The sequence below is a fragment of the Schistocerca americana genome, chromosome 1 (genome assembly GCF_021461395.2).
Source record: "Schistocerca americana isolate TAMUIC-IGC-003095 chromosome 1, iqSchAmer2.1, whole genome shotgun sequence".
NCBI lineage: Eukaryota > Metazoa > Arthropoda > Insecta > Orthoptera > Acrididae > Schistocerca > Schistocerca americana.
In genome coordinates, this window is record NC_060119.1 from 77,926,624 (window position 1) to 77,941,823 (window position 15,200).

At 44.0% G+C, this 15,200-nt stretch overlaps 1 protein-coding gene across 1 annotated transcript in view; it reads left to right on the forward strand.

Annotated features, from left to right (window-relative positions):
* The first annotated feature begins 3,725 nt into the window (after positions 1–3,725).
* LOC124620392 (probable cytochrome P450 6a13) overlaps positions 3,726–15,200 on the forward strand; it is a 112,606-nt gene continuing 101,131 nt past the window's right edge. Inside the window, exon 1 of the mRNA XM_047147065.1 lies at positions 3,726–3,809. The gene's annotated coding sequence lies outside the window, so the exon portion shown is untranslated. The remainder of the gene's footprint in view (positions 3,810–15,200) is intronic.

Sequence of the window (15,200 nt, forward strand, 5' to 3'; positions counted from 1 at the left end):
AAATATCCCCCTTGCTATTAACTTAACGTTCCAACAAAAATAGTAAGCAGAACTGAAAGATGTAATTTCTTCAGTGCACATCGTAGCTTCTAGACAAGCAGTATTCGTTGCGCAAAAGAATGTAATTTAAACTGTGAGGTTAAATGATGTGATCTTGCAGAAATACATACGCAGACACAAATGAACGTACACATACATTTTATTGTTGCCTGCGTGAACGCTGTTCATTCTCTCTTTAAAAAATTAATGAAGGAACCAATTCACGAGTTGTGAAGAAGGTTTCCGGGGTGCTTCTTTTCGTCCTAAGGCGAACGCCGGAACTGGAAATCCTCTCCCCAGTAACCCAAATAAAGCAGAACATTAGTAGCACTACCTTCTATTGAATGTGACCTTAGCACTCAGTAGAGTACAACAGGGAAATACGGACTTTTTGACAATATTCCCATAGAAATAAAATATTTGCCTGACAGTAGAAGCGTTTAAAATGAAGGTTAAATTTATTTCTCTGCAGTAACTTCTGTGACACCATACAGAGTACACGAATAAAAGTGAACAATCTAAATATTAGGAAATGATACAAGATGCTAGGCGAAAATATGGCAAACTAGACCGCCAAATGAAAAGCAGTGGTTGAGCCGACAAAAAGAATAGCTACAACGGAAATGTAGACGGGCAAAATAATTCCGCTCGAAATGAAACCAGGACATTTTTCCGTATCGTTCGAAAACTTACTACAGTGCTTAGTTTTTCAAATGGTGGCATAGAGGACAAAGACAAACGTATGCTTTTATTTCAATAGACCATGCAGTCTTAGCCCTAGGGACTCATCTTCAGGAGGTTGATCACTCTACTGCCTACTGAAGCAATCTAGCGATCAAATCAACATTCTGGTTGAGGACAGATTTCATAAAGGTCTGATACGTCTTTGCCGTCGTTTGCCAGGGTTGTTACCTTCTGAGCTAGCCAAATATGATTCCCGACCCGCGCTGACAGCTTTACTTCCTCATCTCCTACTTTTCACACGTCACCGAAGTTATCCTGGATGCCTTACGGGTCTAGTACTCCTGGAGGGAAGTATATTGCGGAGAGCCGGCCGCGGTGGTCTCGCGGTTAAGGCGCTCAGTCCGGAACCGCGTGACTGCTACGGTCGCAGGTTCGAATCCTGCCTCGGGCATGGATGTGTGTGATGTCCTTAGGATAGTTAGGTTTAAGTAGTTCTAAGTTCTAGGGGACTGATGACCACAGAAGCTAAGTCCCATAGTGCTCAGAGCCATTTGAACCATATTGCGGAGAGGATTGTGTCCACAAATCTGGGGTCCTGTGTCCGGGTATCGGTGTGGCGCAGTTTTAACCAGGCAGGAAGTATGAAAGCAGCGCACACCCAGCTGCATAGTGAAAATTAGTTCTAGAAACAATTCCCTGGTTTGCGCCTACGAGCCGGCCACTGTGGCCGAGCGGTTCTAGGCGCTTCAGTCCGGAACCACGTGGCTGCTACGGTCACAGGCTCGAATCCTGCCTCGGTCATTGATGTGTGTGATGTCCTTAAGTTAGTTAGGTTTAAGTAGTTCTAAGTCTAGGGGACTGATGACCTCAGATGTTAAGTCCAATAGTGCTTAGAGCCATTTGATTTTTTTTTATTTTTTAAATTTTTCTTTTATTTATTAATTTTTTGTGCCTATGAGCAGGTAACTTCACACGAATTGTGTGCATTATTTCATGGCATCCAAGAGTGAAGGTGTGCACTAATCAAAACTAACAAAACCAGAATAACGGTTTATCTCATGGTTGCATATGGAGATTCATTCCACCATTGAACAGTAGCCTGGATTGTTTTGATAAGTGTAACATTTCCGGCCGCCAACGTTTACATTTGCAGTTATCTCATTTATGCTTGCTTTTTCTGTGGGGATCACAAAGTTGTGGTAAATTTCGTTAGATTTCTCAGTTCAAGATAAGAAAAATACTTATGGAACATTCCCTCAGGTCTTGGAGGAACGTAGACATACTGAAAACCTGCATCACAGTATTGACACTCCACAATAATATTTATTTAATAGTTCGTTATGAACCGGTTCAAAATGGTTCAAATGGCTCTGAGCACTATGGGACTCAACATCTCAGGTCATAAGTCCCCTAGAACTTAGAACTACTTAAACCTAACTAACCTAAGGACATCACACACACCCATGCCCGAGGCAGGATTCGAACCTGCGACCGTAGCAGTCCCGCGGTTCCGGACTGCAGCGCCAGATCCGCATGGCCACCGCGGCCGGCCGTTATGAACCGGCTTTCGAATTTTTCAGGTAATACTAAACAGGCAGTCCACACAAATTCAGGAAGAATTCCTAGCTGTACAAACATCGTTTTGCACAGTTATGTGACATTTCATGACCAATAGATAAAATCACAAGCAAAATGCAATACCTGAAGAATCCTGAACAAATTAATCTTATATAACTGTACATCAAATATTAAAACTGTATGACTATATTAGCCAAATATGAAGTACAAGTGAGTACTGGCACAGGCTAATATGCCACTTGGAAAAACTGGTGAATGATATGATGAGGCCGAAAAAAAGTGGTGGGGAGGGGGGGGGGCGGCGTGGAGTGAAAATGTCTATCGAATATGGGTGTGAAACAGTTATAACAAGCTTGTTAACTATTGGTGAAAGAAATAATAACTGGTTACTGATACTTTAGTAAGGGTAAGTAATGGAACTCTGTTGGTTGCTAAGCACCACGTCAGGATCCATTGATTGGTGTTTATTAATGGCCAGAACTTAGAGTAATATTAGTTTTCTACCTTTACTTTTTCTATGGAGAACATTACATTTCACAGAATGTGAATGACATTCTTTCAGAGCATGTTCAGCAAAGGTGGGATCTTTCTTTTTCAGTCTCCAGATACTTTCATTATTATTTCTCTGAGCACTGGATAATTGGTTGTTGTAGCCAATCCACACCCAAATTCCATAGACTTCTTTCTGCCCCCTTTCCCTCCCCCTTTTTTCCTCTTATTCTTGACATTTATAAGTGTGTACATATGATTTAGTGGCGTGTACTATTACTCACTTGCACAGCGTATTTGGGTATATACTGATGTATTTTTAATATTTGAATGTACTGTAACGTAAGATTTATTTGTCCAGAATCTCGTTAGGTATTACATTATGCCAGTCTTTTGTGTAGATATAGCCATAAAATGTCACACATCTTTGTGCAACAAACTTTGTGCAGGTATGAATTGTCGCTGAAGTTGTGTAGGCTATCTTTTTAGTATTAAGTTCTCTGACCATGGCTTAAGAAGCCGAAAGCCGGTTCATAACGAACTATTATATAGATATTATTGCGCAACGTTAATCCTGTGTATTCATATTACTGAAGAAAAATACAGTTAACGATGACCATTTTTATCGTCTCGTGGAAACGGACCTATATTCCTGGAATAATCAGTGGACGGAGATGTGGAATAAAATGGCTCTAGACCCTGAGCCAAGGTGCGTACTCCCAGGTGGTGAGACCTGTCGACCTCTTCTTGTGTCTGTGCCACATCGCTACATAGCACTTCGGTTTCGTGACCGACTGTGAGTGTGAACCTGCGCAGGCAAAGCGCGCGTTGCTGCAATCGTCCGCTTCCCAGAGCAGGATAACCGGTTTCTCCTTCCTGCGGCTAGCCCGACCCTGACCGCGTGCCTTTTTGTGCCACGCCCCCACGGGAGAGAAGCCGGCCGTCATTGCAACAGAAGCGCGTCGTCGAATAGCTGCTCGCTGCACAGTGCTCGACTGCTGCGTCACAGGCATATACTGGTGAGTACCTTCTAGACATAGGCTCAAGGTCAGCGACGCGCGGGCCCGGTAATTACGCTATCATATTTATTTGTCAAATTTTTATGTCAAAGAAATTTGATGGTGTAATAGGGAACTTTGTCAAATCTCACCTGTCGTCAAATAAATATGATCAAATCTATGGCCTCGCCGTAGATTTGATCATAAAAGTCGTTCGTCTTCAAATTACTGCAATGTGAAATGTAACCGCTTCGAGCGCTGGCGTCGCTAAAGCTATTTTACGTCTCTGTAGTCTGTTCGTAAACATGGCTGCACAGTTGGTTTTTTCCTTCGATTCTTTTATTTTCTTAAACAAACTTGCTTCGACTAGGGCGGGGGGTGAACAAAGGGACACAGTGCATGCTATTAATTGTGCGTTGATGGGCATGTGAAACATGCTGCAGACCATTTTCACAATCACCGCTACAGCCATCCACCTCTAAATCTCCAGGCAGTTATTCAGCAAGCCGGAATAGAGGATGTGGTCGCACTGTAAAATAAAAAAGTTCTTTCTTAACTTTTCATCCTCCTTTGTCTATTTTTGAACACTGGACGCCACATGTTAAAAAGTGCTACATCGGTTTCGTACCTTTTATTTATTTTGTAGTTGGAACACTAATTCCGTTAGTTAAATTATTCCAGATTAAAAATACTTTTTATTGCCCATATAGTGAACTAAATGTTTATTTGCCTTTACATATTCCCCCTTCAGTGTTTTATAAATCGCTTCACACGTTTCTGGAATTATTTTGGTTAATGTGCAAAATGATATTCGAGTGCCATATTGTAAACTGGAATAGCTCTATCATGTACCAAGTAATCGCAGTGTCACAGTTTGCCTATCCTCTGCACGCACAGCATTTCTCAACAGAGTATTCTGTTTTGTGATACAAGAAACCACTGCACTGAGCAAATACTGAAATACATAATCATCCGTTCGAAAGTGATTTATATATTAATGCTTGACTTCCTCCACTAGTAGCTCTCGTAACAAATTTTGTTGAATGCTTTTACTATTTCGACGTAATACCTAGGGCTTCGTCCAAGTACGCTACCTTTTTTTCAGCCGCTTTTCTTCCAAATACATACACAATGTAATTGTGGTACTAACAACTGCATCGCATAGCAACAAGTTGTCTTCCACCATCTTGAAATTTGAGGAAAAATATAACGACAGCGTAATACCCCTTTTTAGCGCCACGTCAAATATCTTTGTCAAAGAAATTTGACGAATATTTGATCACATTTCTTTATCAACGAAATACCGTAATACCGGCGTGACAAGGCAGATACATTCGTGCAGACATTGCATAAGCGATTCAAACACAGTATATAACAAACCACTGATCCAGGTTAACAGATACTCATCTGAAGTCCGTTTTAGACGAGTGGCTTTGTGGCCAAAATCGACCACTTATTGTAGTTACGCGTCATGTACTAGAGTGTAAAGCCACAATTACGAATACGACCGCAGATGGCAAACCGCTCTGACCCGCCACAAGCGAAACCACTCGCTCACAGTATTGGTCCTCACATGTACAGTCATAGCGGTGCGACTTCAGGCTGTGAATCTGCCAGCGAGCCTGTACGTGCGCAGAACCGTGGCGCACAGATGCATGGTGTGAAAGGTAGTCGGCGTTCAGGAGTCGCATGGGCAAGCGTCTGCGTGTGCTGAAACATGCGCGTCTATATCGGCCCAAGTGTGGCGTTTGGAGTTTCCTCAGTTCTAAAATGCTGCGTGGCGTGTGCTTGGCGAGAACGTTAGTTGCAACCATGTTCCGTACGTAAACGCTTCAAAAACATATTGTTATTGGCACGACAGCAATAGGTATCGCAACTGCGAACATGAACCAAGCAAACGTCCCAAGGAGCACAGTTTCCGTCACAATATAAACCGCTGGCCATTAAAATTACTACACCACGAAGATGACATGCTACAGACGTGAAATTTAACCGACAGGAAGAAGATGCTGTGATATGCAAATGATTAGCTTTTCAGAGCGTTCACAAGAGGGTGGCGCCGAAGGCGACACCCACAACGTGCCGACATGAGGAAAGTTTCCAACTGATTTCTCATACACGAACAGCAGATGACCGGCGTTGCCTGGTGAAACGTTATTGCGATGCCTCGTGTAAGGAGGAGACATGCGTACCATCACGTTTCCGACTTCGATAAAGGTCGGATTGTAGCCTATCGCGATTGCGGTTTATCGTATCGCGACATTGCTGCTCGAGTTGGTCAAGATCCAATGACTGTTAGCAGAATATGGAATCTGTGGTTTCAGGGGGGTAATACGGAACGCCGTGCTGGATCCCAACGGCCTCGTATCACTTGCAGTCGAGATCACAGGCATCTTATCCGCATGGCTGTAACGGATCGTGCAGCCACGTCTCGATCCCTGAGTCAGCAGATGGGGACGTTTGTAAGACAACAACCATCTGCATGAACAGTTCGACGACGTTTGCAGCAGCATGGACTATCAGCTCGGAGACCATGGCTAGGGTTACCCTTCACGCTACATCACAGACAGCTTCGTCTGCGATGTTCTACTCAACGACGAACCTGGGTGCACGAATGGCAACACGTAATTTTTTCGGATGAATCCAGGTTCTGTTTACAGCATCACGATGGTCGCATCCGTGTTTGGCGAAATCGCGGTGAACGTACATTGGAAGCGTGTATTCGTCATCGCCATACTGGCGTATCACCCGGCGTCATGGTATGAGGTGCCATTGGTTACACGTCTCGGTCACCTCTTGTTCGCATTGACGGCACTTTCAACAGTGGACGTTACACTTCAGATGTGTTTCGACCCGTGGCTCTACCCTTGATTCGATCCCTACGAAACCCTACATTTCAGCAGGATAATGCACGACCGCATGTTGCAGGCTCTGTACAGGCCTTTCTGGATACAGAAAGTGTTCGACTGCTGCCCTGGCCAGCACATTGTCCAGATCTCTCACCAATTGAAAAGTCTGTTCAATGGTGGCCGAGCCACTGGCTCGTCGCAATACGCCAGTCACTAATCTTGATGAACTGTGGTATCGTTTTGAAGCTGCATGGGCAATTTTATCTGTACACTCCATCCAAGCTCTTTTTGACTCAATGCCCAGGCGTATCAAGGCCGTTATTATAGGCAGAGTTGGTTGTTCTGGGTACTGATTTCTCGGGATCTATGCACCCAAATTGCGTGAAAATGTAATATATTTGTCCAATGAATACCCGTTTATCACCTGCATTTCTTCTTGGTGCAGCAATTTTAATGGCCAATAGTGTAGCTGGCGTTCCCCAGTGATGTGTTATAGGCCCTCTGCTGTTTCCGATCTACGTAAACGATATAGGAGACAAGCCGAACAGTCCTCTTAGGTTGTTTGCAGTTGATGCTGTCATTTACCGTCTTGTAAAGTCATCAGATGATTAAAACCATCTGCAAAATGATTTAATCAAGATATCTGTACGGTGCAAAAAGTGGCAATTGATTCTAAATAATGAAAAGTATTAGCTATCCACATGAGAACAAAAGAAATTTCGGTTACACGATGAAGCACACAAACCTAAAGGCTGTATGTTCAACTAAATACTTAGGGATTACAATTATGAATAACTTCAGTTGGAACGATCACATAGATAATGCCGTGGGTAGAGCAAACCAAAGCCTGTGATTTATTGGTAAAACACTTAGAAAATGCTACAGGTCGACTAAAGAGACTACGTACACCATGCTTTTCTGATCTATTGCTGTGCGCTGTGAGATCGGCGTCACATGGGACTGAAGGAGGACATCGAGAAAGTTCGAAGAAGGATAGCTCGTTTTTGTATTATCGTAAAATAAGGAAGAGTGTGCAACGGACATGATGCGTGATTTAGAGTGGCTGTCAGTAAAACAAAGGTTTTTTCGTTGTGGCAGAATCTTCTCATGAAATTTCAGTCTGCTACATTCTCCTACGAATGCGGAAATATTCTGTTGGCTGTCACATATATAGCGATCAATGATGAAAATGATAAAATAAGAGAAATCAGAGCTCGCACAGAAAGATTTGTGCTCGTTTTTATCGCGCTCTGTTAGAGAGTGGAAGCCGTGGAGAAGTAGTTTGAAGGTGGTTGGATGAACCCTCGCCACCCACTTAATGTAGACTGCAGAGTAAACATGTAGATACTTCTTTGATTAAAGAGCTGTGACACGATTACCGAATTATCGAATCTATTTAAGAATGATACACTGTTGGACACTGTCAAGAATATAATCAGCTGGAACGACACAGTTAAGAAGAACAGCGGTTCTACAGAGAAACGTCTTACAGCTATTCTCAGATTTTTAGAATACGCTCACTCCCTCGCAGGTTTAAAATTTACCACAAGAATTTCCAGATAGTCGTTGTCTAATGTAATTCCTGAGACAGAGAAGTACTTTATGATGCACAACGCCGAGAAGACACGAAGGTAAACAATTAAAAGTGCTAGCTATTGTATCAATATTTTAATTAAGAAATAATTGAAACTTAGGCGGAGGAAAAGTCGCACAGAATTCCAAGTAAAATTTTTAGTGGCATCACTGCTGAAAAACGAGAAAAAAGACTAGGAACTTTTGTTACGATGTGGTCATGTAATTACTATGTTGGTGTAAAATATGTTAAGGGATGTAATGCTTTGATCTGGGACATAAATCTGTTAGATGCAGAATGAGACGAAGGAGAAAAATCTGTCGAAGCATGGGATGGTGCTTGTAACAGCCTACTACACATGTTGTTATCACACAGATATGTGTAGTCAAAGTTTCAGGCAGCTTGACAACTTTTGAGGAGCAGTAAACAAAACGAAGCCGAAGTATTACGCTGTCACTGTGGTATCCATAGTTCCAATGCCACAGCGTAAGTTCGCACTACGGGAGCGGAAGATCTTCGCCGCCGGGTTTGGTGGTCTAGCGGTTCTAGGCGCTCAGTCCGGAGCCGCGCGACTGCTACGGTAGCAGGTTCGAATCCTGCCTCGGGCATGGATGTGTGTGATGTCCTTAGGTTAGTTAGGTTTAAGTAGTTCTAAGTTCTAGGGGACTGATGACCACAGATGTTAAGTCCCATAGTGCTCAGAGCCATTTGAACCATTTTTTTTTTAAGATCTTCGCCGAAGACAGCGCCCTCTAGCCGGCGCTGTGCAGCTCTACGAGCGCCGCTCCACTTTCGGCCCAGTTCATGAAGAGCAGACAGCTGGGAACCATCGCTTTAGCTTAGCTTGCTATTGAGACTTTCTTATCTGGACTTTGGCTGCACACCTACGTGCTCATAGCCTAAAGTTATGTAATATGTTTGCATATGTTTGTACCATAGTAAAACCTCTTTTACTTTACTTACAGTACCGATGTGCTTTGCCACACCTGCTCCTACTCGCTTCCAGATTTCAGGAGCAGACGCACGCGCCGCCTTCCAGGCGGGATACAAAAGGCACTTTACCGTACAGTTTTAGGTGGGAAGTGCTTTGAACTATGGTTGCGTACGATACGGGTAGATGTCGGGCCTGAATTACCAGTCAACAATTGCGCTGTAGCCACTACCAGTCTGCATTGTGTTGTAGATTACATTTTCTTCCTGATCTTGAAATGTGCGAAGAAGCTAATCCTAGTCCATAAAGGAATTCGAATGGGACTGTCGCCCCATCAGAGGGTATCAGCAATTCCGCTGACCATTATGTCAGTTCTGTTTACGTGGAAACACAGAACGCGGTCGTAGGACGGCAGCCCCTCCAGTGGGAGGTGAGGCTTATTCCCTCCACACCGCTCCTCTCCCCTCGGGCAATCTAAGTTCTTGTTTGTTTACGTTCGCGGGCGATTGCCACGATATACTATCTGCATCATACCACAAAGGTGGTGGTATATGAATGTAATCGAGAGACCTGCCCTTCGCTTACCGTCGTAAACTTTCTCCCGTTCCTTTCTTAATAAGTCCCTTAAGATCTGTATTCTTTTTTGCAACGGAGTCGCGGTTCGCTTCGGATAAACGCCACCAGTATCATAAGCTTCAGTCTTTCAGTTCGTATTTTTATGGCATTTGAATTCCATTTTTCAAAAGCGCCGTTGCTCTTCGTGCATGTTTATATATTCCGTAAAAAAGTCATTTGCCCAGCAACGGGAATCTGCCATGATCGTGTCACGTATGTAGGTTACTGACAAGAGCCTGAGAAAGAGTACGCATCAGACAGCCCCGTCGCCTACTGTTGGGAACAGGCAGGAGAATGTACTGAGGCGGGCAAAAGTATTCATACACTGGGAGTAAATTTCAAATGTATTTTCGACATAAAACCTATATTTTGTGATTTACACATGTCAAGTACATATGTTAGTCTGAACATATGGAGAACAAGTAACAAAACACACCTTATGCAAAATAAAAGAAAGAAAATCGAAATATACAGTGGGTAAAAGACAGCAGTCGGTATTTGGTAATGCGTCCCTTACTCTGTATTACAGCCCTCAGTCTTTATGGCATCGAGTAAACACCTTTTTCGATATATCCGAACCAATATCACCCATTCTTCTCCTATCAATGCACTCAAATGTGTCAAACCGCTCATATGTCGTTTGTGTAGTCTCCTTTTCAGTTCATTTCAGATGGTCTCGATGGGATTGAGTACTAGAGACTGCGGTGCGGTAGTGCGGCGATGGGGCGTGTTGTATACGATCCACTGTTTCACATTTTACGCCGCATGCTTGGGATCATTGTCTTTTAGGATGTAAAAGTCACCTCCAAGAGCCAACGTCGCAGCATTTTTTGTCAGATTTTGTTTGAGTATATCAAGATAGACAAATTTGTTCATGGTGCCGTCAATAAAGACGTGCTCGAAACACCTCTAGAAGACATGTATCCCCACACCATCGAACTACTGCCTCCATGTTTGATTGTTGCTTGCATGTTTTTGAGCTCCCACTCTGTGTTTGTTTGACGCCACACTAAACCTTTTCGACTTGAATAAAGGTCGGACTGTAGCCTATCGCGATTGCGGTTTATCGTATCGCGACATTGCTGCTACCGTTGGACGAGATCCAATACGGAACGCCGTGCTGGATCCCAACGGCCTCGTATCACTAGCAGTCGAGATGACAGGCATCTTATCCGCATGGCTGTAACGGATCGTGCAGCCACGTCTCGATCCCTGAGTCAACAGATGGGGACGTTTGCAAGACAACAACCATCTGCACGAACAGTTCGACGACGTTTGCAGCAGCATGGACTATCAGCTCGGAGACCATGGCTGCGGTTACCCTGGACATCACAGACTGGAGCACCTGCGATGGTGCACTTAACGACGAACATAGATGCACCCCAGGCATAACGTCATTTTTTCCGATGAATCCAGGTTCTGTTTACAACATCGTGATGGTCGCATCCGTATTTGGGTACATCGCGGTGAGCGCACATTGGAACTGTGTATTCGTCATCGCCATACTGGCGTATCACCCGGCGTGATGGTACGGGGTGCCATTGGTTACACGTCTCGGTCAACTCTTGTTCGCATTGATGGCACTTTGAACAGTGGACGTTACATTTCAGATGTGTTACGACCCGTGGCTCTACCCTTTCATTCGATCCCTGCGATACCCTACATTTCAGCAGAATAATGCGTGACCGCATGTTGTAGGTCCTGTACGGGCCTTTCTGGATACAGAAGATGTTCGACTGCTGCCCTGGCCAGCACATTCTCCAGATCTCTCACCAACTCAACACGTCTGGTCAATGGTGGCTTAGCAACTGGCTCGTCACAATACGCCAGTCTCTACTCTTCATGAACTGTGGTATCGTGTTGAAGCTGCATAGGCAACAGTAACTGTACACCCCATCCAAGCTCTGTTTCATTCAATGCCCAGGCGTATCAAGACCGTTATTGCGGTCAGAGGTGGTTGTTCTGGGTACTGATTTCTCAGGATCTATGCACCCAAACCGCGACGAAATGTAATCACATGTCAGTTGTAGTATAATATATTTGTCCAATGAATACCCGTTTATCATCTGCATTTCTTCTTTGTGTAGCAATTTAGTGGTCAGTAGTGTATGCCGCCAGGAAAATAGCTGTTACACTTTCTGATTTAGTCAGCACAATCGGTAATTCAATTAGACGACGTGTAAACAGGTTCAGTCTTATATTTCTACTTATCCTTCACTATACAAATAGCCGCTCCGTTCATATTAGCCGAATTTTTTTAAATATGTTGCGTTTACGTGGGAGTGAAAATCGATAGAAAGACTGGAAAACCGGCAACTAGAAGCGGATTACCAAAATCGATTTTTACATCTTTACATAACCACCCAGAAGCGGTATTGGTAAATCGGTTGCGACATCCGGTTTTGTGAGCCCCACGTAAACGGAGTGACGGACTTTCTTGTACGCGGAACCTAAGTCGCGTGTGGGTGTGAGGGCCACTGACGCTTCTAATGCGAGGTGTGCCGAACGCGGGAACAACGTCCAAAAGTGCCGCCGTTTACCTGCTTCGGCGACAGACAGCACCTCCGCTCTCTGCTCTGAAACCATTAGTGCTGCCGCAGAGTTACATAGCGACCGGAAACTGATTTTACTGGCCTAACATAGCGAATTCATTAGTGGAAATCGGTTTTTCAGATTCCGAGGAAGGAAGTTAATAAATAGTGTTGATAAATTTTCCGTAATTTATGTCACAGGACATGGGGAATTCAGAAATGTCTTCGTGAATGATTGCATCTGAATATACAAGGTAAAGGAGTCAAATAAAATTAGAAAGTACTGGGTGATCAAAAAGTCAATAAAAATTTTAAAACTTAGTAAACAACGGAATAATGTAGATAGAGAGGTAAAAATTGACACACATGCTTGCAATGACATGGGGTTTTATTGGAACAAAAATAAACACCCTATATTGCCAGACGCGTGAAAGATCTCTTGCGCGCGTCGTTTGGTGATGATCGTGTGCGCTCAGCCGGCACTTTCGTCAAGCTTGGCCTGCCAGGTCCCCGGACCTCAGTCCGTGCGATTATTGGCTTTGGGGTTACCTGAAGTCGCAAGTGTATCGTGATCGACCGACATCTCTAGGGATGCTGAAGGACAACATCCGACGCCAATGCCTCACCGTAACTCCGGACATGCTTTACAGTGCTGTTCACAACATTATTCCTCCACTACACCTATTGTTGAGGAATGATGGTGGACATATTGAGCATTTCCTGTAAAGAATATCATCTTTGCTTTGTCTTATTTCGTTACGCTAATTATAGCTATTCTGATCAGATGAAGCTCCATCTGTCGGACATTTTTTGAAAGTTTGTATTTTTTGGTTCTAATAATACCTCATGTCATTCCAAGCATGTTTGTCAATTTGTACCTCTCTATCTACATTATTTCGTGATATATTCAGTTTTCAAATTTATACTGACTGTTTGATCACTATTATCCGTTACTGTACAGATTAGTATGTGTACTGGTAATGGCTGTTCTACCTTTCGATTTCACTATCAGAACACTGTCGTACATGACATTTACTGTGTGTTTGTACTTCAGTCTAGATGTGTAACACTATAATGCGGGTTTAGTGCTTCCTATCAAAATTAACCAATATTTGAACGCGTTTGCACCTACACAAGGAATGCCAAGTGTAAGATTGTCACATGAGGGCTAAGAAAGTGGTTAAAAAAAAAAAAAAAAAAAAAAAAAAAAAACTGCTCTCTGCCACTTTAAGGCACACATCCACGCACAGGGATGCCAAGTGTAATGCTATCACAGCTGTCAGGGAAATGAATGTAGTACGTGTGATATGCTGTTGAAAGTCTAGTGCGTCCGCCTCCTATTCCTCGTAAACGAATTGCAGCCAACTTGCTTACCTCACGTCTCGTAGACGTTTCCCCAGTTAGTTTCTTCTCTGGGGGTCCCGAGCTCTATCGCTTGTGCCATAAGCACTGCACAATAATGTGACGATTGGGTACTTGTGATTTGTCCATCCTTTCCATCAAAAGAGGACGAAGAGGACGAGATTAGCGTTTCACGTCACGTCGACAACGAGGTCATTTGAGGTCGTGCACAAGCTCTGATTACGCAAGGATGGGGAAGGAAACTGTCTGTGCCCTTTTAAAGGAACCATCCCGGCATTTACCTGCGGCGATTCAGCGAAATTACAGAAAACCTGCACCAGGATGGTCGGACGCGGCGTTGAACCGTCGTACTCGCGAAAGCCCACTATGCCAACTACTGCACCATCTCGCTCGGTCCATTCCATCAATAAGCACAGACGGCAACTAATCTTCGTAATTAGCATTTACTGATGAGCTGAGTGCTACTGAAATTATTATAACACGTTGTCCGTGCAGGCAACGTTGTCAGCACGGTTGTAAAAGATGGCACTCATTGTGTGTTAATATTTTAACAGTAAATATAAAGAACAAAAAGTTTGAAACTTCCTGGCGCATTAAAACTGTGTGGCGGACCGAGACTCGAAATCGGAACCTTTGCATTTCGCGGGCAAGTGCTCTACCATCTGAGCTACCCAAGCACGATTCACACACAGTCCTCACAGCTTTACTTCTGCCAGTATCTCGTCTCCTACCTTCCAGACTTTACGGGAGCTGTCCTGCGAACCTTGCAGAACTAGCACTCCTGAAATAATGGATATTGCGGAGACAGGACTGCAGCCACTGCCTGTGGGATGTTCCCAGAATGAGATTTTCACTCTGCAGCGGAGTGTGCGCTGATATGAAACTGTGTGCCCGACCGAGACTCGAACTCGGGACCTTTGCCTTCCGCGGGCAAGTGCTCTACCACCTGAGTTACCCAAGCACGACTCACGCCCCGTCCTCACAGCTTTACTTCTGCCAGTACCTCGTCTCCTACCTTCCAAACTTTACAGAAGCTCTCCTGCAAACCATGCAGAACTAGCACTCCCGAAAGAAAGGATATTTCGGAGACATGGCTTAGCCACAGCCTGGGGGATGTTCCCAGAATGAGATTTTCACTCTGCAGCGGAGCTCTCGCTCGCCCGGCCGTTCTCACGCTGTCTAACCACCTGGAGCGTCGTTAGAGTCTGCCTTGTGATCCTGCCTACTCGCCAGTCTCACATAGTGAAATCTCGCTGTACTGTGCATTAAAACGTAACAACGAAAAGTGAAATAAACATGGGCAAGGATAAGGCATAACCACTATAACGTTTACCATTCTTCCTAATGATGTTTAAATACAATGTAGCTTCTTTGGTTATAGCACTCAGTGAAAGTCTGAAGCTGTCGTAAGACGAAAACCGACTAACGCAAGAAATTAACCCTATGTAATACAAGCGATATAGTGCTTTTCATTTGTTAGTTTAAAGTTTGCCGCTAAGTTGGAGTCAACCACTGTTAAAGAATCTTCCAAACAGAGAAAATCTAAGCATG